The sequence below is a fragment of the Cupressus sempervirens genome, chromosome 4, assembly GCF_028749045.1.
Source record: "Cupressus sempervirens isolate cs-2001-9-10 chromosome 4, ASM2874904v1, whole genome shotgun sequence".
NCBI classification, from domain to species: domain Eukaryota; kingdom Viridiplantae; phylum Streptophyta; class Pinopsida; order Cupressales; family Cupressaceae; genus Cupressus; species Cupressus sempervirens.
This window is the reverse complement of record NC_143121.1, coordinates 332,361,536-332,387,585: the sequence shown is the minus strand read 5'-3', so window position 1 is coordinate 332,387,585 and position 26,050 is coordinate 332,361,536. Positions and strand designations below refer to the sequence as shown.

The 26,050-nt window shown below is 31.4% G+C and overlaps 1 pseudogene; it reads right to left on the bottom strand.

The window, feature by feature from the left end:
* Window positions 1-12,275: 12,275 nt before the first annotated feature.
* Window positions 12,276-26,050, bottom strand: part of LOC149561381 (pre-mRNA-processing protein 40A-like) — a 53,348-nt pseudogene continuing 39,573 nt past the window's right edge.

Sequence of the window (26,050 nt, the reverse complement as noted above, 5' to 3'; positions counted from 1 at the left end):
CCAAATGACACATTTCTATAGTTTTTATATTTATTTGTGCAATTTATATATTATTAAAAATATTTATGTGAAACATGATTGGTTGAATTCAAAAAAAATATTAATATTAATTTTTAAATAATGTAGTTTTCAACTCTTAAAACAAATAATAGTTACAATGTTTTCTCTATGAGTCCCAAAATGTTAAAACTAAATAGTAACAAATATTGATTTTTATTTTAAAAATATTTTTAGTTTGTCATCTTATTTCTCTTTTATCTCATTTTTCATTATATACAATTATTTTATAAATATGTGTTGCCCTAGTATTTGTCATACCCAAATTTCAAAATTTTCAATCAAAATGTGCAGGAGGACATAAAAATTAATTTTTAAAAGTGTTTAAAGACTTATCCGATTCTTGGCAATCTCATGATTTCAAATCCTTGAGCTAATCACCAACTCCATTTAGCACTTCAAATTTTTGAAATCTAGCTTCCAAGTCAAAAGTTGTCATAGGCTAATGAAAGAACCAAAAATACGTATTTTCAATTGCATCACTAACCATTAACCTCTCAAAAGGTTAAGATTAAGTGTCAAAGTGTGTATTTAATTTTGAAATCTTAACCATTAACCTCTCTTTTTAGAAAATGGTTAGTATAAGCTTGCAAAATTAACCTTATGAAAAAGGCTAAGATAAGCTTGAAAACTTAGCCTTCTAAAAAGAGGTTAATTTTGCAAGGTTATCTTAACACATATTACAAAACACATATTTTCTCCCAGGCATCATTAATCGTAACTTCTTGTCTCAAAGGTTAAGGTTAAGCTCCAAATTACATATTTTGAAGGTGGTTAATTAAGCTCCTTGATCAATTTAATAAAGGCTAAGAATTGAAAAGTTAATCACTATGAACCAATTCAACTTTTCATTTGGTGCTCCATTCAATGGCATTAATCAGCAATGGATTGATTTAAATTTCTAATAAATTAATCTACTTACCTGCAGTAGAATGCACAATTGATTATAATAATTAGGTCTTGAGAATGGATATAGAGACTGATAAAACAAAATGAGAAGAAGGTTTAGCTTTCAAAGAGGAAGAAGAACCCAAGTTGCAAAAAGGATAATGGAGCCATGTGCCAAGAAAATTGAATTAATGAAGGAGCCTATAGTTTTTAAAGATTTTACTAGTATTTCTTATAATCTATGTAGCTATGAGAGCTAAGGTGAGATATATGAAAAGTTACATTGGCATCCTTGCTACCTATGCCAAATTGGAGATATTGAATAGTGTATGAACATTCAAGCACATACTTTTTGAGTATTGGATTGAAGTGAAGAGGTAAAGAAGCTAGTAATGGCTTTCAACACCAATGTGATAGCCCATGTTGTCAAGGCCAAAGTATTTAGAATAGAGAAGGATAAAAAAAAGTATTTATGTTTCTTTGTATGTGACCGTATGTGATTAGAAGGAATATACATATCAAAGTATGTGAGCTCTTTAGAGGAAGATGTATAATCACATTCATGGCTTGCTTTTCTTTTCCAACACAATAACATTGGTGGCAACCATTGACAAAGCCTGCAAATTATCTAACAAAATGCTGAGTTTGAAGGTGATATTGGTGGAGACATGTGAGCTACCTATTTTCTCTCATATTTTCATTGACAATTATGAGATTCATAAAACATTGTGTTTGATGAACATAAAATTTGCAGCCCAAAGCATTCAAAATGACTGAGGATAGAATAAGAAAAGTGGCATGTTAGCTATTTTACTGATTATACGGATAACCGGCCAACCTGGAGCATAGGAACATAGGCAAAGCACTTAAACTATTTTCCAAAATGTCTACATAAATGCACACACTAGCGTTTGAAAGATCAAATGCAAACACAGGAATTCCAAATCCATTTGATTTCTCTGCAATGTAAAGCCTGCTGAATGATCCAAATATAAAAGAATTGGTAGATTAGATAACCAAAGACCCATCATTCAATCAAATGTCAAAGCAATTCCAACACAATGTGCATGGATTGGGTAAAAAAGGAATCTCATAGCTGGCTACTAACCAATATTTTTCAGCAATGCAGTTTGCTTTTGGTTATGGAGAGGTGAAATGTGCTAAAGTACTTATGGAAGTTGGGGCAGTTATTGATGCACTTGATAAAAATAATAATATGGCCCTTCATTACGTAGCAGGCTATGGATGCCAGGAGTGTGTAGAACTTCTATTTTTTTTAAATGGAGCTTCTGTAACCTCGGAAAGGAGAGACAACTATGATGAAGACTAGAGAAAAGAAGTAGAAACATGGGGAGTTTTGCAAACCATTTGATAAATTGTCAATGTAGTTTAAAATCTTCATTATGTGTCAAACGGAGATCTTGTTCTACAAAGACAATGTGCAAAGGGTGACACAAGAATTGTTTGACAAAAGAATTTGAAGATGTGGATGCTAAACTGCCACCTTGGTTGTCACTGTAAACATCAAGTTCATCTTTTTATTCTATTTGTAAAGTTGTAGGAGAAGCCACTGTCTAGAATAATGGTGGATATATAACCAAAGTTTAGATGAAGAAATTGTTTGTCATAGTCCCAATTTTGATTCTTCATCAAAGTGTTGACTACAAAAGAGTCATGCTTGAAAATAGTGATTTTTGTCACATTTGGCCATATGATAAGAATTTGATTATTCTTGGTTAATTTTGTTGAGGTTAATTAACCTCTCCCAAAACACATATTTTGGAAGTAGTTATTAACCACGAGAGGGAAATTCTTAATCTCCATCTCTATAAAAGGGGTCTTTCTATCTTTGTAAAGGTAACTTTTGGATTTTAGAAAAAGGGAACACTATGCTAAAATTTTGATCAAAAGATGATATTTGGAAAGTGTGTGCAAATTTTTTCTTTGTGATTAGAAATTCCTCTTAAGGTTTTGGTGCAAGAAAATAAATGAACATGCAATTTGAGTTCTTTCTTTCTGAATCTAAATAATTAGAAATGTTGATTCTCTTTGCAGTGAGCATGCTCATAGTTTTGTGCAGATGTTTATGAATCTTTGGATCAGCATTGTGCTAGTAATATTTTTCAAGTGTCAATCTTGGTTGTTTTTATTAGTAGTTTTAAGTTCGTCCAGGAAAGCTTTGAAGTCATGCAATGCATTCATCATCAATGGTTTTCTACTTATCTTTTAAGGTTTCATTTCACTTTTATTTTAAAAACTTCAAAATTATATCATATGAGGGAGCTACCCATTTAAACATAGGGGAAGGCCACATATCAAGGGCTTATCCAACTGTTGTGAATAGTTTGTCACATACACTCCGTTGGGTCATTTTCAAGTGACAAATCTATTTACCAACAATATGAAAGCCAAATTTTCTACATTTTAACTTGGTATTTGCATTATTATAATTTTAATGAGTAATATTTATAGAATATTTTTAAGTTTAAATAAAATATTAATATTTTAAGATATATTTTAGTTAGTTATAATAGTAGGATGACATTTATATGATAAATTAGATATTAATTTTAATTTAAAAAAATTATATGAATTTAAACTTTTAGATATTTGAAAATGATAATTTTTATCTTTCTAAATTTAAAAAAAAATTAGACTATTAACTTTACTACTCTACTTAATTAAACTTATAATAAAATATATTAGTTTAATTAATATTATTCTATTATACTTTCTCATTCATTAAATATTATCAAATTTTAACATTACTATTCTATCTAGTTAAACTATAAGTTATGATAAATAATACTATTATGTGACACTTATTATTTGTTTAGATTAATAGACTTATTGTGGGAGTTTCTAAAGTTTCTAAATATCTTTGCATATCCCCGCTAATCTAAAATGTCTACTCATTTGAATTCTAAATTTATGGGGAGACGAATTTTAGAGAGATGCGTTGTGTACAACTTTGGAGTGTTGGTGTTGGAAGTGATAAGCGTATTTAACATCTGGTTAGAGAAGGGCAGATTATATGTTTTTCCTCAAATTAAGCCTTTATTGCAGTCCATTAAAGGGGGCTCATCTTGACAAAGTAGATAGCGTGGCTGATGTGTTATGCATGTTGACTCCATGGAGCGATAATGTCTTGAATAATTTGGAGGATTGTTGATATGTATCATAGATACATTGGACAACACAAAAATATTTGGTAATAATCTTTTGTATAATATATCCGCTTTAAAATATACTCAGATCTTTGAATAACTCTATACTTTGTCTAATGCCTAAGCTTTTGTTTTGTTTACATTTTGTGGCTGATTTTAGGGTTTCTAATTCTTTATTTTCATAATGTCCCATGTAGGATCGTTTCTTTGAGTTTCTACATTTGTTATTTTTCAGTTACTTACATTGTATGATAGCTAAACAATTTATGATATGATTAGAAGAAATATTTGTAATGAGTCACTATTTCTCTAGTTGCTCTAACTGTCATAAGGTAAAATATTCTAGATTCATGTTTGATCTTCCAGGCCGCGAATTAGAAATTCGCATACTACACATTTTTTCATAAATTATTGCTTGTTCACTCTATTGCTCTATTAAATGCAGAGAATAATTCTAAACTGATACAATATTTGTGGAGTTATTTTCATATCATTATTTTGGTAATAAATATTATGAAGAGAATTCTGGGCAATGCTTTTGGATTACAATTAAATTCTGATTTTTTAATCAAAATAATGGAATATTTAAAATTTAATTTGTTATTCCCTGTCATTAAGGCAGGAGACTAAAGTTTTCGATGCATTTTTCACATTAATTCAACTCTCGGTAATCACAACAACTATTTATTCTACAGTTTGTAATAATTTTCTATTAATCTACATTTTTTCCTTTTTGATTCTTTTTTCTGATTGGTTGTGATGTTTTTTCCTGGTAGTCTTTTTCATTTTTAGTGAAGAAATTAGGAAAAAATTTAGATTACTCAAAACATTGACAATTGGCAGCCTCTAAACATTCAACTACATATCATGACATTTTCTTTACATTCATGTACCTTTTCTATCCTTACACATGTTGCAAAGAATTCGAATGTGTCAATACTAAAGGAAACATTGTACTTTTTCTATCCTTACATGTGTTGCAAAGAATTTGAATGTGCCAATGCTAAAAGAAACGTGTAATGAAATTGATTAGGTTTTATGTATTTATAAATATTTCTGTTGTAGTAGGGTTTATGAATATTTTTGCCACTATTAATTCTCCCAATTGTCATCTGCATTGTTGATTGTAGGATATCATTACATGGCAACATCGACTACAGCATGTAATTTTGCTTTAGATTTTACCAGTATAGCTGAGATGCTTGTAATTGTTGTTTATAATAAAATTTTATATTTTGTTCCATGATTTTACCAAAATGTGTTTTTAAGGGACCATTTTATTTTCTAGAAAGCCTTTGATTTTCAGTTTTAGTCTCTCCACAGCTCCTCCAGGTTAAAATTATCAAATTTTCTTTCTTTATTTATGTCGATGGAGGAATCCTTTTGAAGTATTTTTCATTTCACATTACGGCTGCCAATGTTTGAAGCCATAAATATGCTTATAAGAGGCATGGTTTCTTTCAAATTTATATACCAAATGGAGTCTTAATCACAATTACTCTTCTCCACCCCACCTATTTCTACCTGTTCTACTTTCCCTTCACAATGGCATGACTGTAAATTCTCTGGTTCAGACCATCCAAATAAGGAGAGAATGGATGGAGGAAGAGTTGAAAGAGGCGAGACCTTTTTTGTTAAGAGGATTTCCCCTCAAAACAGTAGCTGATTTCAATGAGATGGTGGACGTGTTTGGATGAGAAGAACAACTATATCTCGGTGTTGCTTCTAGAACTAGGGTTCATGGCAGGTTTTACATTGCAAATGAAGCTGCACTGGATCAATCCATCGAATTACAAACAGGAGCAAAACAGAGATTATAAAATTTAAGATCTCAATTTGTTTTGCTCGGCAAAAGATCAGTCATTATATATTTTATTAAATTATTCACATAATATATCTAGAAGTATTTCAAACTAATTTTTATTATTTGATAGTTATAAGTCTAATAATTTTTTACCTTATCATAATTCATCATTTGATAATTATCACTTCTCGACATGTTTGTATATTTTCAAAACTTTCTACCTCCATGTCCTTGCACAAGGCATGGACTTGAGGTCGACAGAGCCCTTGTTTGGAGAGTTCTTATTTTATTGAATTTTTAAATATTATTTATATTTTATTTAAATAAGAAACGTAAATAAATGAGTGTATTTTTACAGTTTTAAAATTCTTTTGAAATATTATTTTAAGTGTAATGGCTGGATGAATAAGTGTAGCAACTTGTTAGAGAAGTGATTATAGACTTATGTAAAGTTCTTTTTTGTACATTATATTTATTCAATTATAAAATTTATGTTTATTATTTTAAATTTAATTATGTATAGTTTTTTAATCGGATAAATAAAATCATTATGTACAATCTATTAGAAAGGAATAACAATAAAAATAAATTAGAATAAATAATAATCTAATTTTGATCGTTGCCTATAAAAAATAAATTAATTAAAAATTAATTTTACAAAATGTATTTTTAAATAAACTAATTTATATTTATTAAACTATAAACACATGCAATTGGTTTTTTTAATTAAAATATTTATTTACTTTTAAGACTTGTTTAAAGATTATATATTTAAATATATAAAGCTAGGAAAAAGATAAATGTTTGGATGATTAAAAAATCCTATTTTAAAGTATTTCTGAAAATTAGACTTTCTTTTTAACATTGTGAATGTTGTCTACAAGTTTCTAATAAACCACAATAGCCTTGCTTTTATAGAAGTTTTGATTCTACTACAATTTCATCCATATCGAGTATATTCCAATCATAGATGAAGTGTATTATGAAGTGCTAAAATACAAAGGATATGACAACCATTTCTAAATAATTCCATATGAAAGACAACAACAAATTCAATTTATTATGTGTAATGTTAACAAATCTTAAGCCAGACAAAATTCAAATGTAGATTATATGTTTATTGAATCATTTGCAGATCTTGTGATTGTATGGCCTTATTCTAAATTCACAATGTGTCTCATTAGTAAAAAATTCAGATACTTATCACATTAGGAAAGTATTTACTATTAAAAAAATTTCACTAGTATTTATCATTATTCTCATTTAATAAGAAAAATGTATCCACGAAGTACACAACAAATAAAACGTATAAGTCTTGTTGGGTATAATCTTGAGCTTTAAGCTTGATATTGAGATTTATGGTGCGATATCACATTAGGAAAGTATTTACTATTAAAAAAAATTCGCTAGTGTTTATCATTATTCTCATTTAATAAAAAAAATGTATCCACAAAGTACACAACAAATAAAACTTATAAGTCTTGTTGGGTATAATCTTGAGCTTTAAGCTTGATATTGAGATTTATGGTGGGATATAATTTCTAGTATAAAACATTGTTACAAGTCTAATGGTATTTAATGATCATAAACATAGGCTTTGCTCTTATATATCTATGGGATATTTTCTAATAGTTTGATTAAGGTTGGGACTTGTAATTATGAATCTAAATCATTGTGTATTTATACTCAAGATATGATATATGAAACATAGAAATTTCTACAAGTCTACAAGAAGTTTTGGATATAAAATAATTTATTTGATATATTTTGATATTTTACATATAATACATTATTTAAATTTGATACCATTCATTTTTAATTTTTTTTTTTCAAGTATGCTAATCTTTAAAATATGGTGATTATATCTTGATCAAATAAATAATTTAAATTATTCCTCTTTATAATTATAGAAAATACTTTTGGTAGAGCATTAATAAAGGCTCAAGTTGAAAATAAGATAAGAGCATTACAGTTACTGAAGAAGATCCTAAAATAATCCACCAAAAAATTTTCAAATGATACTATTTTACCAGGAGAAAGCACCAAGGAAGAAGCTCAAAGTTTTAAACAGATAGTAAAAAGTTACATGGAACATCCAGTAAAAAATATAAATGGTAATAAGTCAAAGATTTTCTTGATTGATACAAAAAAGGAAGTGGAAAGAGACATCAGTAGAATTATGTGATATAGAAAAGAAACATTTCCTTGTAAATATCTTGGGATTCAACTTTAAAAATATACAAGAGAAGGTAAAACTTGGGACATGATTATAGGAAAATTAGATTAAAAAATAGAAAGTTGGAAAGCCAAATGACTAAGTAAAGTTTGAAGAATGACTGTGATCAATGCAATCCTCTTAGTTATTCATATATATCATATGACATGTCTACCACTACCAAAAGGTGTTTAAAGGAAATTAGACTCTAAATTAAAAAAATTCTTTTGGAAAGGAACTAATAAAATGGGATAAAATTGTAAAGCTAAAGAGTTTGGGGGCTAAGGAATAAAAAAATTGTGTTGGAAAAATGAAGCATTAGGCACTAAACTTGTCTAGAAAATGTTCAAAGAACACAATAGTAGTGGATATTATGAATCTCTCCCTTAGATTATGAAACTCTCCCTTGGATATTATAATCTAATTTTCATAATATTATGTTCTTTGAACATGTCAAACCCTTAGGACTAATGTTGATAATTTTGAAGAAATAATCATCAAACATATTTATAAATGAGACAATAACAAAGCAGATAATCTTGTAAATAAAGGAGTGGATGGAGAATATATATGACAATTTTAGATCTGCAAGGGACACCTTCAAAACCTAATGAAAGATCATAGCTATTATGAGAAAAAAGAGGATCAAACAATCATCTCAACTACAAAAAGATCCCCCTCAAGATCTAGAAAGAAACACTACAAGACCTCTTATTCAACATTTAGCTATCATGTCCAAAATACATGGCAAAAAAAAAAAAAAAAAACACACATACAATTATTTTTTATAGTAACAATAATTAAATCTACTGAGTTGATAAGTTAAACCTAGTTAAGACTTAGGTACATTGCAAGATAATGATAGGTGATACCTTTCAATACCTTGACATTCCATGGAAGTTTATAAATTAATGTGTAGGACTAGATCGTTAAATTTAAAATTTCATTATCAAAATGATTTCGACTTGAGGTTCATTTTATATTAATTTTAAAACAATAGATTTGAAATTACTTAAATAACAATATAAATAAAGATGAATTTAACCATTATTACATAGTATGTTTCATCTCATATTATATTAAAATAAATTTATAATCCTTTCATCAATTGCTAACCTTTATTTTAAACAACATAACAAATTTAAACTTTATTCTAAACAACAATTTCATTTAACTCTAAATTCTATTAAAATCAAAACGTATTGATATTAGCTACTAATAAAATATTTTCTATAAACTAATAGTTTTAAACTCAAAGAGTTTTACTCACCTAAAATTACTTTAATAATTAAAAACTAATTACATTTAAATACCACACTTTAAACAATTAATAGTGTTAACATATTCTAATTAAAAAAGAAAAAGAAAACATATAAATTAACATTAAAAATAACTTAAAACTAAACAATAATAAGCTAAACTAAAACTATAGTTAATTAAAACTAATCCTAAATTCACAATTACCTACTACTACTTGATTAATACTAACTTAATAAAACAAGATAATACTAACACTAAAATATACTAAAACTTTAACATATTAATTAAGTTACTAATAAATTAATTAATTCATAAATCAACTTATTCTAATTAACAATCTAAACTTACTTCAAATTTGAAAGAAAACTTTATTACTAATCATACTAACTTAAAAACATACTAATCTAAAAACTTTATTTAAACGCACTAACTTATAGTAACTACTTTTAATTTAAAACTAACTTTAAAATCAAACATTGCTAACTTATACTAAAAGCTAACCCCAACCTTATACTAATTCTCACCCACTCTACGTACTCCCACTCTACTCAAGGAAATGATTAAGGAGTGTAGGGTGGAAAAAGTGTTTCTTTTTCTTAAATTTCAAACTTTATAAAAAGGTTTGCACCCACCCCTCACATTTTGACCAAGGGCAGCACGTGGTCCAAGCTTGAAAATGTGAAAACTAGCCACCCAAAACTGCAGGCTAATAAGACAAAAAGGTAAGGGCCCATTTGGTTGCAAGCGTAGAAATTGATAATTAGAATAGAAAATTTGAATGCGAATGGAGAATGAAGAATAGGAATGGAAAAATGCAATCCAATATAGTTTATCCCTTGTTTGGTTATGCAAGCTTAAATTGGAATAGGGTTAACTTGCAATTGGCGCCATTTGAAAATATTTCTGAAGATGCAATCGACGCCATTGCAAAATCGCTGAAATATTTGAAAATATTGAAAACAAAGTTCCAGCGCTCACCCCAAGTCAAAGTGGATTTGAAAATTTAATCAAATTTGAAAAAGTTAAAATGAATGCAAGAATAGAAATTCCAACTACAAGTATTTTTTGGAATGGACAAAAGCTCATTTTGGAGCTAAAATGAGAATACGTATTCCTATTCCCTATTCCTATTCCACGTACCAAACAAAGAATACAAATCATATTCTAATTTCCTATTCCTATTCCGGTTGTATTCCAGCAACCAAACGGGCCCTAAGGGTTTGATAACTTAATAAAAAAACATTTGCATTGCTTTCCTTTTTTATAAAAACCACTTCAACTTGCCACTTTCACTGTTAATCATGTGGGTACACTTGGACAACATGTTTGGTGGGAGGTACAGAGGATTATATCACCATTAATTTTCTTGACTTTGGTTTATAATCAAGCCTGTGCCTTGAAAGTTTTTGCCTAGTAATAAGCAAGAGGGTGTCATAATTGTTAAAATTTTATTTGGTAAGAATTCGGATGGTTAAGATATTAGATAATAGATATTTATACATAGATTTATATTTATATTTATCATTTCTATTTTATAGAATATAATAAAAATATCAATAAAAAGAATATCTAGAGAAATCTTTCTAGATGCTCTGTTGCAAAAAGGGAATGATTAATTTTCTTCCCATACAAAATCCAGTGCGTTTTTTTTTTTCTCTAGGAACACTTTTTTTAAAGGTCATTTTTTTTCTAAATGTTATTTTTATCTAAGTGTTAGTTTTTTTTTCAATGCAGTTTATTTTCTTCAAGCAGGGTATTTTTTTTTAAATTTGATTTATAATGTGGATTTAATTATAATGCTTGAACATTTGAAAAGGAGCATTATGCCTCCTAACACTTAAAAACTTTATGAAAAGAAATGTCAATCATATCATTGAAATTATTTAACATATTTTGACCTTTTTAAATGCAAAATTATACATCACCATTTTATCTAATTTTCAATACACACATGCATAAACCGAAATACTAAATGACTCAAATGCAAAATTAGGATAAACTAGGGACCTTAAAAATGCTAGGAAATTTTACGATTATCTAATAACCTTCAAAATGAAAATTAAACACTAATCTGGATTAGGGGTAATTAATCCTGATTATAAATTGATTAGCAAAAAGATCACTAACCTAGTCCGACTTAGATCTTTAGGTTACTCAGTTATCCCTAACTATCATCCTGGAATGCATATATAATTCATGAGTGTCAAGCGACACTATAAAAATACTATTACAAAATGTTAACATTTACTGATTATAGAATGATACATTCATACATCTCATGATACAAATAAAATATGAACAACGAGGTATCTACAAATGGTACATAGGGTTCAATTTTTTTTCTCCATTAGATTTCTCTGCTAAAATATCCTACACACTCGTTGCACACATCAGTAGCTCAAGAAAATCACATGCATATATGTATATAATGTATCAGGGAAATCACATAAATTAAAACATACATCTTTAAAATTATCAATTGTTTATCTCATTCTACTCATATTCTCGATCACTAAAATTGCATAATCAAAGTGTTAATTCTGCATTCACTTACTTCATCAATATACATGTTCATAAAGCATTAAATGGTGGAATCAAATATCTGAAAGTAAAACATCACACAACATGAAATAACATAACATAATACGTTAAGTGTATCCAATAGTGTCTTGATATATCGAGTCATAAGTATCAAAATAATAAAGTATCAACTATGCTATGATGGGTCGGGGTGAGGCCTCACATTCTCCCCCGCTAGGCATAAATTCCTCCTAAAGTTCATCAAAAAGATAAGGGTACTAAGATCATATCCATGTTGCATCCTCCCATGAAGCGGTTACTTGATTGTAACAATCCCACTGGAACAATCCCATTGAATCCTAACCTAGTCTAGCTCTCGGCCTCGAAGAGCTAGCATCCATTTGGAAATAATACGAATAGGCTCCAGTGCTACCTGCCCATCCAACTCCACCTACAAATCATCCAAATCTATAATATGAGACTCATCATAAATGTATCCTCTAAGTACTGAAATGTGAAACACATCATTGATGCATGACAGGGTAGGTGGCAAAGCTAAACAATATGAAATAGGCACTATCCTCTCTAGGATCTTGAATTTTCCAACAAACCAAGGTGCCAACTTAGAGCCCTTTCTGAATTGAATCGGACTCTTGTGCAGTCACACCCTCATGAAAACTCTATCTCAAACCTGATACTCTCGATCTAACCTCTTCGCATCAACATACTTCTTCTACCTATCCTATGCATCTCTTAGGCACTATCTAATCAGGGTCACCTATTGTTCCATCTCTTTTTCTAATTGGGGACCAATAGAGACTCCACCCTTGATCATAGCCCAACTCAAGGGCATCCTGCAAGGTCTTCCATTCAAGGCCTCATAAGGTAGCATACCTATGGAGAAATGGTGCCCATTATTATAGGCAAACTTGAAAAGTTGTAGGTATTGCTCCCATTTGACCTGATGGTCCATCACGTACATATGTAACATGTCCTCCGCAACCTGATTCACTTGCTTGATCTAACTGTTAGTCTAAGGATGGTATGATGTACTGAAATTGAGCCTAGTGCCCAAAGCTGCCTATAACTCTCTCCAAAAGGATGAAGTGAACAATGAGTCTCTATTAGAGATGATATTATAGGGGATGCCATGATGTCTGACAATATCTCACAAGAATATTTGGGCTATGTCTCGTGCTATGTATGTAGTACACACAGGTGAGAAATGGGCAACCTTGGTCAATGTGTCAACTATCACCAAAATGACATCATGGTGATGAGATGACATGGGAAGACCAACAATAAAATATATAGATATAGCATCCCACTTCCACTCTAAAATATCATGAGGTTGAAGAAGCCCATAGAGATGATAGTTCTCTGCCTTCACCATCTAACTCTCAAGGCATCTTGCAACAATGCTAGCAATCTGCACTCTCATGCCTGGCCAGTGATACAACTATCTCAAAGCTGTATGCAACTTCTTAACATTGGGGTGTGGTACATAAGGTGCTCTATGAGCCTCAAGTACAATAAGATCACACAAACCCCAATGGAAGGTACATACATACATCCTCTATGACACAAAAGTCCATTGGACTCCAAGGAATACTTTGAATACTTCCCTTCCAAGGGTCTCTAAGAATGCACTATCTAACTAACTTTTGCATCAAGCTCATCTGCTGGCATGTGTTGTAGGATCTGCTCTCTCAAGTTAGTGCAAGTAGTCATAGATGAAAGCACATGGTGACTTCTACTTAAGGCATCTACAACCACATTCTCCTTTCCCTTGATGTAATGAACATCAAAATCATACTCACAGAGGAACTTCATCCACCTTCTTTGCCTAGCATTAAGGTTTGGATGAGAAAATATGTATTGTAAGCTATGGTGGTTGGAATGAAGCTTGAATCTATGGCCTAGAAGGAAGTGTTTTCACCTTACTAAAGCATGAATCACTGCTACAAGTTCTAGGTCTTGAGTAGGGCAATTGAGTTCATGAGTCTTTAACATCCTAGACTCAAAGGAAATAGGTCGTCCCTTCTACATAAGGATTTCCCCTATACCATCTAAAGATGCATCAGTGCACACCACAAAATCTTTAGAAGGATCTAGTATTGCAAGAATCAGTGCACTCGTGAGGGCTCTCTTGAGCTCTTGAAAAGTTCTATCACACTTCTCTATCCACTTGTACTTCTTCCCTTTCTTCTGAAGAGATGTGATAGGGTGCGCCAATCTAGAGAATCCTATAATGAAGTGTTAATAATATCCTACTAGTCCCATAAAGCTCCTCATTTTAGTGACACTAGTGGGTGCTAGCCGATCCATGATGGCCCTAATATTTGATGGGTCTACTGAGACACTATCGCCTAATATGACATAACCCAAATAATGTATCTCAGGTCTATAGAACACACACTTTGACAAGCTGCCAAACAACTAATTCTCTCTCAACTTTTGCAATACTTGTCTCAGGTGCTCTTCATGCTCCTTCTCATTATGAGAATATATTAGAATGCCATCAAGGAAAACAACCACAAACTTATCCAAAAAGGTATGAAATACTCCATTTAGGAGGCTCATGAATACAACTGGAGTATTCATGAGGCCAAATGGTACCATGGTGAACTCATAGTGACCATACCTCGTACAAAAAGCAATTTTGGGAATGTCACTATCCACAATCCTGAATTGATGATAACCCAACTTTAGATCAATCTTTGAAAATACTCGGGCACCCTGTAACTAATCAAAGTGATCATCAATTATTGGAAGAGGATATTTGTTCCTAATGGTTACTTTGTTCAACTACTAATAATCAATATACAACCTAATTGATACGTCCTTCTTCTTTATGAAGATCACTGGTGCACCCCAAGGTGACACACTAGGTCGAATATGCCCCTTCTCGAAGAATTCCTCCATATGAGTCTTTGGTTCACTGAGCTCATGAGTAGTCATCCTATACAATGCTCTCAATACTAGCTCAACTCCTAGCACAAGATCACTATGAAAGTTCACTACTCTAGGTGGAGGCATACCAGTGAGCTCTAAAAGAAACACATCTGCAAACTCTTGCAGGATTGGAAAGTCATTGAGGGATGACTCTCCCTCTAAATCTTCCTCTCTGTCACTAATGGTGATAGCAAACAACTAACATCCCTTTCACATGTACCGTCTAAGTTGCATAACAAAAATCATACAAAGAGATACATGTCTCTTTAATTTGATGATCTCTCTAGAGATATCATCTTCATCCACACATTCCACCCTCTTATGTCCACAATCCATCTTGGCACTATGGGCATAAAGCCAATCCATGCCAAGAAAAACATCATAAGAACCTAGAAGAGTAATGTGTAGATCAAACATCATAGACATGTCTCCAATCCAAATTAGGCAATTATGCACCATGGAATTGACTGAAACTTTGGCTCCTGAGGCTAACTCTACTTCCCAACTAACATCCTGTCTAACTGCCCCTAGCCTAAAATGCTCCACTACATATGGAGATATAAATGAGTGAATAGCTCTAGAATGAAATAAAAATACAACTATGCAACCCTGTATAATACCTGTAACCTCAATAACTATGGCCTAATGCTTAGACTGGTGATTGTCAATTGCTACAAAAACTCTGTGGGATCTACCCATATCACCAACTATCAGCTTTGAAAAAGTCCCCCTCTGACCACTGGATGACTGTCCTTGTGAAATCTCTCTAGCTATATGACCCATGCAACCACAAGTGTAGCATGGTCCTAAGGTATAAGATCATGCACCCTATGATCTAGACTGCTATGGGCCTCCTGATCTACTAGATCCACTATATAAACCCCTGGAAGACTGCTAAGAATTTGCTGACTATGACTATGGGGCATGTACCTTCTGATCCTACTTGGGACCCTATGACTACCACTGCTTGGGCTTAGAGCCCTGATAACCCTACAGAGCCTTTTGTCGCTGTTGCTGCTATGGTTTCTACTACTAAGACTATTGGCCCTTAGAGGACCCTATTGTATAGTTCTGATTCCCTTTCCAAGGGGGTTTCTGCTAGGTAGAGTTTCAATTTTTAGACCAATCCCAAGATTCTTGTCTACCCTAAGTATCCTCAACAACTATTGCTATCTCAACTGCTTGTCTAAAGGTGGTAGGGAAGGCCAAACAGACTAGACCCTAGAGTGAGAAATTATGTCCCATGATGAAGTGATGCACTCGCAGTTTCTCATCCTTCATGTATTCAACATATGGAAGGAGCTTGAGAAACCTACTCTCATATTGAGCTACTATGAGAGCCCTTTGATATAGAGAATGGAATTCCTCAATCTACTTCTGTCTGAAGTACTCAGACAAGTACCTCTCCTGGAATCTCTCCAAGAATGGCTCCCATGTGAGGGTATCCATCCTCACTCCTCCTATAGTCTTCTCCTGATGCCACCAATTGGAGGCATCACCCCTTAGTTGATGGACTATTAGACATGCCCTCAGATTACTCCCATAAGGACATAATCCAAAGCACCACTATAGACTCTGTAACTAGGCCTCTGCTACTGGTCCCTCTATAGAAGTGGTAAAGAATGGTGGCCCAAGTCGTATCAACTGATATCATCTCATATATGTTTAAGAGGTCTATGAAGTGGTGGTCCTCTCTAATGTATCAACTCGCCCTCATGCTCACCCTATCCCTCTACCTACCTCAGTGGGGGACTCCTACTCCTCTCTCTACCTCTGACCCTACCTCCTCTAGGTCCCTCTACTTCAACTTCAGAAATCTACTACCCTACCTATACTAAAGATAGTATCCTCTACTAGACTACACAAGTCAGTGTTTGAAGGGAATCCAAAATATCCTGATTCGGGTTCAGTGGTGGTGGTGGAGGTGGCAATGGAGCTGGTGGTGGTCCATCCTCCTATTCCGCTCTACCACCTCTTGCCCTACGACCTCTGCCTTGTCGATTGCTTTGACTAATAGGAGGCATCCTACACAATTTAAAGTTTAGTTTATGTTCAGAAACATAATAGTTTTAGGTTCCTAGTGTTGAAACATGGGCTTTGATACCAAAATGTCATGTCCAAAATACAGGGCAAAAAAAAAACACACATACCCTTTTTTTAATAGTAATAATAACTAAATCTACTAAGTTGATAAGTTAAAGCTAGTTAAGACTTAGATACATTGCAAGATAAGGACGGGTGATACCTATCAATACCTTGACATTCCATGGAAGTTTATAAATTAATGTGTAGGACTAGATCATTAAATTTAAAATTTTGTTATCGAAATGATTTCAACTTGAGCTTCGTTTTATATTAATTTGAAAAAAATAGATTTGAAATTATTTAAATAACAATATAAATAAAGATGAATTTAACCATTATTACATAGTATGTTTCATCTCATACTATATTAATCCTTTCATTAACTACTACCCTTTATTTTAAACAACATAATAAATTTAAACTTTATTCTAAACAACAATTTCATTTAACTTTAAATTCAATTAAAATCAACACGTATTGACATTATCTACTAATTGGATATTTTCTATAAACTAACAACTTTAATCTCAAAGAGTTTTACTCGCGTAATTACTTTATTAATTAAAAACTAATTACATTTAAATACCACACTTTAAACAATTAATACTGTTAACATATTCTAATAGCTTAAAAAAACACATATAAATTAACATTAATTTTTTTTAAAACTAACCAATTATAAACTAAACTAAAACTATAATTAATTAGAACTAATCCGAAATTCACTATTACCTACTATTACTTTATTAATACTAACTTAATAAAACAAGATAATACTAACACTAAAATATACTAAAACTTTAACATATTAATTAAGTTACTAATAGATTAACTAATTCATAAAGCAACTAATTCTAATTAGCAATCTAAACTAATTTAAAATTTGAAAAAACCCTTTATTACTAATCATACTAATCTAAAAACTTTATTTAGACACACTAACATATAATAACTACTTTTAATTTGAAACTAAGTTTAAAATCAAACATTACTAACTTATACTAAAAGCTAACCCCAACCTTACACTAATTCCCACCCACTCCATGTACTCGCATGTTGCCCAAGGAAATGATTAAGGAGTGTGGGGTGAAAAATGTGTTTTTATTTTCAAATTTCAAACTTTATAAAAAGGTTTGCACCCCCCCCCCCCCCCCTCCCATTTTGACCAAGGGTAGCATGTGGCCCAAGCTTGAAAATGTGAAAGCTGGCCACCCAAAAATGTAGGCTAAGAAGACAAAAAGGTAAGGGTTTGATAACTCAATCAACAAATATTTGCATTGCTTTCCTTTTTTAAAAAACCAATTCAACTTGCCACTTTCATTGTTAATCACGTGGGTACACTTGGATAGCGAGTTTGGTGGGAGGTATAGGGGATTATATCACCATAAATTTTCTTGACTTTGGTTTACAATCAAGCATGTGCCTTGAAAGCTATTTCCTAGGAATAAGCAAGAGGGTGTAGTAACTACTAAAAGTTTATTTGGTAAGACTTGGGATGGTTAGGATATTAGATAACAGATATTTATACATAGATTTATATTTATATTTATCATTTTTCTTTTATAGAATATAATAAAAATATCAAAAAAAAAAAATCTAGAGGAATCTTTTTAGATGCTCTTTTGCAAAAAGGGAATGAATAATTTTCTTCCCATACAAAATCTAGTGAGCTTTTCTTTCGCTCTAGGAACACTCTTTTTTTTAATGTCAATTTTTTTCTAAGTGTTATTTTTATCTAAGTGCTAGCTTTTTTTAAATGGAATTTATTTTCTTCAAGGGGGGTATTTTTTAAAATTTGATTTATAATGTGGATGTAATTATAATGCTTGAACATTTGAAAAGGATCAGTATGCCTCCTAACACTTACGAACTTTATGAAATGAAATGTCAATCATATCATCAAAATTCTTTAACATATTTTGACCTTTTTAAATTCAAAAATATACATCATCATTTTATCTAATTTTCAATACACACATGCATACACTGAAATACTAAATGACTCAAATACAAGAATATTATTCAATCTCTTTTTCTTTTAAACCACTTGATTGAAAGGCTCTGTTAGGAAAGAACTAGTAAGAAAACTCGACATCGTTGCCACTTCAACAATAAGTTTAAAATACATTTTACATAGGATTTCAATCCTGAGGAGAAATCTCCTCAACATAATTGAATTTCAATAACAAGTTGAATTTCCTTCTTGGCACTTAATAAGGGATCCATTTCAAGTTCTGCTATATAGCACGGTGGTCGTGGAGAGAACAAAAATTGACCAGGAGACAACCAAACACAACATGACAAAAAATAGACATTCACTCTCATTCTAGGTTTAGACAATAGGTTCATTATTGAACCAAACTAGAAAGAAGGTGGATTTTTTCAATAGGAGATGTCAGTCACCACCAAAACAGGTGCCCTTTTGGGGCTTAAATTCAAGAACTTTTTCTCTTCCATTCTTACATTCCAAAACTCATACGTGGTTTGTCCTAACGAGTAGGGGCCCATAACACCCTACCCTCTCTCCCTCTTCTTTTTGTGAGAAGAAACTCTACACTATTGGAGTCCAACTGAAGACCTTCCCCCATACATGGCCAATTCTTCCCTATCCGAGGGTGAGTAATGCCAATACACCCATACAATCCCTTAGAAAATTCAAAACCTAAACACAAGGGCAAGACATCTAAGAAAACTAGTTTCCCATCCCCCCCAACACACTCAACACACACACACACACACACACACACACACACACACACACACACACACATACATACATATGAAATAAAACTAAAACATGAAACACAACATGAACAAAATGAGGTGAAGTATTCCTATCTTCAAAAATTAGGAAATGGCAAATGAACAAGTTTGAGATGACCTTTCTTTCCTCTCCTTTTCCTTTAATTCTGAAAATCCCTCTAAAACTAGAGGTTGGGTGAACAACCCAAACCCTGTCAAACTATCCTCTAAATAAGATCCTAAACTCAACCAACTCTAAAATGCAATAACTCCCCTATGTGCCTAAAGTTCTAGAGGCTTCTCACCCAACTAGACCTAAGTCTAACCTCAAAGTGCAGTTAAAGTCATCCAACTCATGATGAAAACTAACAATTTTCGCAATAAAGCAAAAATGGGATTTTTGAGTGACCATAAAATTCAACAAAAGGGGCTAGGGTGGTGGAAAATGCCCCCAACCCATACCCATACCCCTTGGGTACTTAGATTTCATGACATTAGGCCTATAGGATAAATTAGGGACCTAACAAATGCTAGGAGATTTTAGGACTATCTAGCAACCTTCAAAATACAAATTAAAGACTAATCTAGATTAGGGGTAATTAATTTCAATTATAAACTAATTAGAAAAAAGGTCACTAACATTATCTGACTTAGATCTTTAGATTACTCGGTTAACCCTAACTATCATCCAAGAATGCATATACAATTCAAGAGTGTCAAACGACACTATAAAACCACTATTACAAAATGTTAACATTTATTGATTATAGAATGATACATTCATATATCTCATGATACAAATAAAATATGAACAACAGGGTTTTTGCAAATGGTACATAGGGTTCAGTTTCGTTTCTCCATTAGATTTCTCGACTATAACATCTTCCACACTTGTTGCACACATCAATAGCTCAAGAAAATCACATGCATAAATGTATATAATGTATCAAGGAAATCACATAAATTAGAACATCCATCTTTCGAATAATCAGTTTTTTATCTTGTTCTACTCATATTCTCAATCAGTAAAATTGCATAATCAAAGTGTTAATTTTGCATTCACTTACTTCATCAATATACATGTTCATAGAGCATTAAATGATGAAATAAAATATCTGAAAGTAAAACATCACACAAAATGAAATAACATAACATAATGTGTTCATTGTATCTGATAGTGTCTTGAAAATATCGAGTCATAAGTATAAAAATAATAAAGTATCAACTATGCTTGGATCAGTCAGGGTGAGGCCTCACATTAGTGAATCCCTCCTTTAACAATAGACAAAAGATCCTGTAAGAATATAGGATCTATACCAATATGAAAGGTACTCTCAAGCATTAAAAATTACTAACTATGGATCCACTAAATAAGAAGAATCTTTTCTTTGCTAAAACCAAGTATGCCTTAGAAACTCATCTTGTTTCATCTCCCAAAATCCCCATTTGTTGATGTAGTTTTTGCACCCTCCAACCATATTAACATGGATTTCTTTTGTCCCCCTATCATATCCTCTATAAATGGAATTCTCTTAGGGAATTAACTTGAATTACAACAAGACTAGAATCTAAATAAAACTAGCACTTAAATACCCACAACATGTAGCCTTCCCAAGAATAACCGAAGTTTTACCATTGTGCCATCCATCCCACCCCAAGAATCATCTATAGCCTTTATAATCCAACCTCATGAGCCTAATAATTACATTCACCCTCATAATAAAATTGTATCCCCTCCCAAAACTATCTCAAATTATCTTTCCTGTAAACCTAATTCTGAAAGCCCATTGAAATTAATTATTATTGGAAATACCATAAGTGAAAGAAAGTGGTTAGAGTGTGAAAGAAAAGGAGTCTATTCTCTTTGGAGTGGCCCATTACACAAAAAGTAAAATTAGGGAGATTGGATTAAGACCTTGAATTGGGAACATGTAAGGATTCTTCCTATCTCTCCTAGACTAGTTTATATGCATTGTGAGAGTGAAGTAATTAGAGATGATAGTCTGCCATTTCCATCTTTTTTTTTTAAAGATTATTTGATCAATTTTATAAAGTGGAAACCTAACCTTATTGAGAAATCATTTCAAATATTAGATTTCAAAGTCTAGATAGCTCTTAAGGACATCCTTCTAGAACTCTTCATACTCATATTTTGGTTATAGTAGGTCTAGCTCTAGGAAACTTAAATAGAATAGACATGGATAATTATAGCAACACTAAATTACTGATTAATATGGATCTAGAGATAAAAATAAATGCATGTACAAAAAAATGTAATGAATGGATAAATCTATAATATCCAATATAATAAATATGAAGGACATATTAATAACATTTCTATGATGAAAAACCTATAGTATTAAGAAAACCTTACTTCAAAATCCATCCAAATATATAGGAACACTAATTTAAAAATTTGAAATACAAAAATCTCTAAAATAATCTCAAAGTAACTATTTGAAAAAAAACCTAAAAAGATCTATGCATCTTATCAATTATCCCAAAGTGAAGTGTCATATTTAGAGTATTATCTCACAAGAAAATGAAGGATTAAAGGAAGAATAAATACAAGACAAAGGAAAAATGAAATTCAATAGGAGACCAAACTCATCAAGAGGTAGTAACCTACATTAAAGGAGAAATCTCTAGAATGATTAGGGAAATAGTAGATGAAAACCAAAGTAAAGAAGTTCATCTCAAGTCCTTAAACTCTAAATATAAGAATGACCAAAAAAGAATGTAGCAATGTGAAGAGTGTGAAAAATATGATATGTCAATCGAAGATATCAAAGGAATTCTGGTAAAATATAATCATCCTATCCATGAATTCCTATTAATCCACAATAATATTTAAGACTAATTAATGTTGTGGGAAGAATCCCACAACCAAATTTGGGAAACCAAAATAGAGGATCCAAGTATAATAGTTGATCTAGAAAATCAGATGGAATGTGAAGAATGCAGACTATCTTAATAAATACATATTAGAGTAGTATAGATAATGTAAAAAGAAGAATGGAAAGCCCAATAAGTTCAATGAAGAGAATTTAGAATACTTAAGAGAAACTACAAGAAGAAGAAGGAGAGCTCAGGAAAGATTTGGTAGGAAATGATAAGAAAGCCCTAAATTCTGAGGAAACAACTAGAATCACAACTAATGAAGGAAAATGAGAGAATAAGTCAACAATAGTCTAGCAAAATAAATGAGTTCATCTATTAGATATCCATCCTTCTTCTATAGAATAAGTGGAGATTATTAATAGTAGGATGAGAGCCAAGAAAATATCACTTAAATTTTGGCAAACACTAGAAAATAGAAAATATCTTTTTGAAGATTATGATCAAGAATCATATCAAAATAATGATGAGCCTAGCATGGATGACTTAAGAATTTCAAAGGAAATAGAATCTTTCATAGACATGTTTGGAGTGAAAGAAGCTAAAGGTTTAGAAGAAAACAGTAAAGGGACAATAAATAAGGGAAATAGAAAAGAAAAATAGTTTTAAATGGGAGGAATTTGTGGTATTAAAAGAACTAGAACAGGTTAGAGAAGAATATGTGTATTTAGAAACTAAAGACTAAAAATAAAATGAGGAAGAAATAAAATTTTATTTATGGGAGAAATTAATTAAAGAATGGAACACAAATTTAGCAACAAAGGAGGAAGAAAGTGTGCCTTCAATCAGAGAAAACACCCACAAGTAAACTAATAATTTAGTGATATCTATGAACAAAGAAGGTAATAAAGCTCCAAGATGTGGGGAAAAAAAAAATGAAAAGAGCTAGAAAATCTTTGGTAGAGTTAAGAAATACATCAGGTCAAGAAAACAATTAGAAAAAGATCAAAGAGGTGTTGTATTTAGGGAAAGGCAACATCCTTCCCATAGAACAATGAAGATCACTACCTGAAATGTTAGAGGCCTTAATGACCTTATCAAAAAGAATCTATTGAAACACAACTTAACCCTATTTGAATATAAAGTCATACTAATCAAAGAAACTAAACTAAAAAAAGATGAAGAACTTACCTTAAAAAATAAACTAGGTAATTGGAAAATGGATCTCATTGAATCAAATGGAGGCTCGAGAGGAATAGGATTGATGTGGAATCAAAAGAAAGAAGATTTTATCAAAATTGTAGAAGCAAAAAAATGTATGGGTTGTAGAATCAAATTTTTAGAAACAATACTTACTTAATCCTTATAAACATATATGGCCCCACCCAATTAGTGGATGAAAAAGAACAATAGAAGGAAATAATTAAATTTATGGATGGCCATCCAAGTGATAGTATTCATATCGGAGGTGACTTTAATTTGCAATACTGAATCTAGAAGAGAAATATGGTGGAATTCAAAACCTCTCTTAGGCATGAATACACTTTAATGAATGGGTAGAGGAAAATAATCTAATGGGTATACATACTAATAACAAAGTTTATACATGGAACAACACAAGGGAAGGTTTTGTACTATAGCAAAAAGATTAGACAAATTCTTACTCAAAGGAGATTCAAGTAAACTGAATGTAGTCCTACAAGGTAGCATTTTACCAAATGTTGGGTCTCATCACTTTCTGGTCAGATTAGAATTTGTAGAAACATAGAAACGTAAAATAAATCCTTTGAAATGTGAAAAAATGTGGTTTTTAGATAAGGAATTTATGGAAAATATCAAGAAATGGTGGAATGAGTTCTCATTTGAAGGATAAAATGTTTTGTTTCTTATCTAAACTAAAATGGTTGAAGGAAAATATTCGTAATTGGAATAAAAGACACTTCAATAACATATTCAATGAAAAAATAGATAAAAAAGACGAACTAAAATATCTAAATGAAGAAATAATAAAACATGGAATAGATAATGATAAATACTTAAAAGAGAAAGAATTGCTAGGAGGTCAAGGCATTATACCAGAAAAAGAAGAAGTATTTTGGAAACAAAAATCAAGGGATATCGATGGAAGAAGAGGAATGTAATACAAAATATTTTCACGATAACACTTTAAATAATAGAAATATCAATAGAGTAACCAAAAAAATAATAATAATAGAATTATTGAGGGAGATACAAACAAAATAATGGAAGTATTTATTGAATATTATTAGAGAACCTTAAATAATTTTGGTTCATATAATTTGAAAGCTCAAAAGGAAATGCTCAATTCAATTCAAAAATTGGTCACAAAAATTGATTGTAAAGTCTTAAACAAATAACTCTTATTAGAAGAAGTTGAAGAAGCCTTATTCAAGATTCATCTAGATAAATCACTAGGACCAAATGGTTATCAAGCCTTCTTCTTTCAGAAGTGTTGGGACATAATTTGGGTAAAGATATGGAAAGCCATTGAGCCAACTAGAAATTTATGGATGTTGCTAATGGAAATAAATCATAACTTTCTAACTCTCATTCCAAAAAAATTGGATTATGAGTAATCTTGAAATTTTAGGCCTATTTCTCTATGTAATACCATCTATAAAATATTATCTAAAATTATAGCAATGAAAATGAAAAATATCCTCCCAAAAATAATATCTAAGAAAAAAACTAGTTTTGTCATAGGAAGAACAATCCTAAATGGTATTATCATCATTCAAAAAACTATCCATTGATCAGAAAACAACAAAGAATAATTTCTATGTAAAGGTAGACATACAAAAGGTATATCACATGGTTGACTAGAGGTTTCTGTGCCAAACCCTAGAAATCTTCGGGATTTCTTGTCAATGGGTAGACCTAATTTTCAATTGTATAGCTACACCAAAAATTTCTATATTGATAAATAGAACACTAGAAGGATTTTTCAATATATCAAAAGGTATTAGATAGGGAGATTCTATCTTGCCTTTTCTATTTATTATTATGGTAGAAACTTGGGAAGTGCTGAAAATAATTGGTCAATTGTACATTGTCTTTGATGTTACACAAAATGTCATACATTCACCAATCAGTGTATGTCAAGCTCACTAGGGTGATGAAGACATTTTTTTGTGGTTGCTGAGCATTCTAGTGTGTGCAAAGTTTAGATAATAGTGTCTACCAAGTTCACTCTGTAGAGAAAGGAAAGTTGGAAGGTAATGAGTGTTAACCGAGCTCACTCGGTTACCAAAGAGAATTCCAACAAGATAGTGTCTACCAAGTTCACTTGGGAGACAAAGAGAGTCAGCATAAAAACTAGGGTTAATTGATGACTAGTTAATAAAGAAAAATCTATTTTGGCTAGTGTCTACTGAGCATGGTTGTCCAAGGAAGGATTTTCTTGTTTTGGCTTATTGAGTTAAATAAATTTTTTTAAAGGTTTTGGCAAGAAGATGAATATTAGATCTATGAGATTTCCACAATCCATGAATATGAGTT